The sequence below is a fragment of the Triticum dicoccoides genome, chromosome 7B (assembly GCF_002162155.2).
Source record: "Triticum dicoccoides isolate Atlit2015 ecotype Zavitan chromosome 7B, WEW_v2.0, whole genome shotgun sequence".
In the NCBI taxonomy this organism is placed as follows: Eukaryota; Viridiplantae; Streptophyta; class Magnoliopsida; order Poales; family Poaceae; genus Triticum; species Triticum dicoccoides.
This window is the reverse complement of record NC_041393.1, coordinates 581962263-581965272: the sequence shown is the minus strand read 5'-3', so window position 1 is coordinate 581965272 and position 3010 is coordinate 581962263.

Below are 3010 nucleotides of genomic sequence, written 5' to 3'. Positions count from 1 at the left end.
CCATCTTGGATGTTTTATATGCATTTATATTCTTTTTTTTATGATTTTTGGAACTAACCTATTAACCTAGAGCCCAGTGCCAGTTTCTGTTTTTTCCTTGTTTTTGAGTTTTACAGAAAAGGAATACCAAACGGAGTCCGAATGACCTGAAAATTTACGGTGATTTTTTATGGACCAGAAGAAGCCCCCGAATCAAAATATTTGGGCCAGAAGAGTCCCGAGTCAACCACAAGGGTGGAGGGCATGCCCTACCCCCCGGGAGGGTGCTCCGGTCTTGTCGTTGACTCGTGGACCCCCTCCCCCCTGACGTGAAACCGACGCCAAAAATTCCTATAAATACATAAACCTGCAAAAAGAAACCTAGATCGGGAGTTCCGCCGCCGCAGGCCTCTGTAGCCACGAAAAACCTCTCGAGACCCTGTTCCGGTACCTTGTCGGAGGGGTAATCCATCACCGGTGGCCATCTTCATCATCCCGGCGCTCTCCATGACGAGGAGGGAGTAGTTCACCCTCGGGGTTGAGGGTATGTACCAGTAGCTATATGTTTGATCTCTCTCTCTCTCTCTCTCTCTCTCTCTCTCTCGTGTTCTTGATTCGGCACAATCTTGATGTACCGCGAGCTTTGCTACTATAGTTGGATCTTATGGTGTTTTCCCCTTTCTACCTTCTTGTAATGGATTGAGTTGTCCCTTTGAAGTTATCTTATCGGATTGAGTCTTTAAGGATTTGAGAACACTTAATGTATGTCTTGCATGTGCTTATCTGTGGTGACAATGGGATATTCACGTGATCCAATTGATGTATGTTTTGGTGATCAACTTGTGGGCTCTGTGACCTTGTGAACTTATTGTTGGCGAACGTAGTAATTTCAAAAAATTTCCTACGCACACGCAAGATCATGGTGATGGCATAGCAACGAGAGGGGAGAGTAATGTCCACGTACCCTCGTAGACCGTAAGCGGAAGCGTTATGACAACGCGGTTGATGTAGTCGTACGTCTTCACGATCCGACCGATCCAAGCACTGAACGTACGGCACCTCCGAGTTCAGCACACGTTCAGCTCGATGACGATCCCCGGACTCCGATCCAGCAAAGTGTCATGGATGAGTTCCGTCAGCACGACGGCGTGGTGACGATGATGATGTTCTACCGATGCAGGGCTTTGCCTAAGCACGGCAACGATATGACCGAGGTGGAATATGGTGGAGGAGGGCACCACACACGGCTAAGGAACGATCACGAAGATCAACTTGTGTGTCTTGGGGTGCCCCCTGCCCCCGCATATAAAGGAGCAAGGGGGGAGGCCGGCCGGCCCTAGGGGGCGCGCCAAGGAGGGGGGAATCCTCCTCCTAGTGGGAGTAGGATTCCCCTTTCCTAGTCCCACTAGGAAGGAGGAAGGGGGAAGGAAAGAGAGGGAGAGGGAGAGGGAAAGAGGGGCCGCGCCCCCCCTCCCTAGTCCAATTCGGACTCCCCATGGGGGGGGGGAGGGGGCGCCACCTCCTGGGCTGCTGCCCTCTCTCTCCCTTCAGGCCCACTAAGGCCCAATACTTCCCCGGGGGGTTCCGGTAACCCCTCCGGCACTCCGGTTTTCTCCGAAATCACCCGGAACAATTCCGGTGTCCGAATATAGTCGTCCAATATATCAATCTTTATGTCTCGACCATTTCGAGACTCCTCGTCATGTCCGTGATCACATCCGGGACCCCGAACAACCTTCGGTACATCAAAACATATAAACTCATAATAAAACTGTCATCGTAACGTTAAGCGTGCCGACCCTACGGGTTCGAGAACTATGCAGACATGACCTAGAACTGTTTCTGGTCAATAACCAATAGCGAAACCTGGATGCTCATATTAGCACCTACATATTCTACGAAGATCTTTATCAGTCAAACCGCATAACAACATACGTTGTTCCCTTTGTCATCGGTATGTTACTTGCCCGAGATTCGATCGTCGGTATCCAATACCTAGTTCAATCTCGTTACCGGCAAGTCTCTTTACTCGTTACGTAATGCATCATTCCGTAACTAACTCATTAGCTACATTGCTTGCAAGGCTTATAGTGATGTGCATTACCGAGAGGGCCCAGAGATACCTCTCCGACAATCGGAGTGACAAAACCTAATCTCGAAATACGCCAACCCAACATGTACCTTTGGAGACACCTGTAGTACTCCTTTATAATCACCCAGTTACGTTGTGATGTTTGGTAGTACCCAAAGTGTTCCTCCGGTAAACGGGAGTTGCATAATCTCATAGTTACAGGAACATGTATAAGTCATGAAGAAAGCAATAGCAATATACTAAACGATCAAGTGCTAGGCTAACGGAATGGGTCATGTCAATCACATCATTCTCCTAACGATGTGATCCTGTTAATCAAATGACAACACATGTCTATGGTTAGGAAACATAACCATCTTTGATTAATGAGCTAGTCAAGTAGAGGCATACTAGTGACGTTATGTTGGTCTATGTATTCACACATGTATTATGTTTCCAGTTAATACAATTCTAGCATGAATAATAAACATTTATCATGATATGAGGAAATAAATAATAACTTTATTATTGCTTCTAGGGCATATTTCCTTCAGTCTCCCACTTGCACTAGAGTCAATAATCTAGATTACACAGTAATGATTCTAACACCCATGGAGTCTTGGTGCTGATCATGTTTTGCTCGTGGAAGAGGCTTAGTCAGCGGGTCTGCGACATTCAGATCCGTATATATCTTGCAAATTTCTATGTCTCCCACCTGGACTAGATCCCGGATGGAATTGAAGCGTCTCTTGATGTGCTTGGTTCTCTTGTGAAATCTGGATTCCTTTGCCAAGGCAATTGCACCAGTATTGTCACAAAAGATTTTCATTGGACCCGATGCACTAGGTATGACACCTAGATCGGATATGAACTCCTTCATCCAGACTCCTTCATTTGCTGCTTCCGAAGCAGCTATGTACTCCGCTTCACATGTAGATCCCGCTACGACGCTTTGTTTAG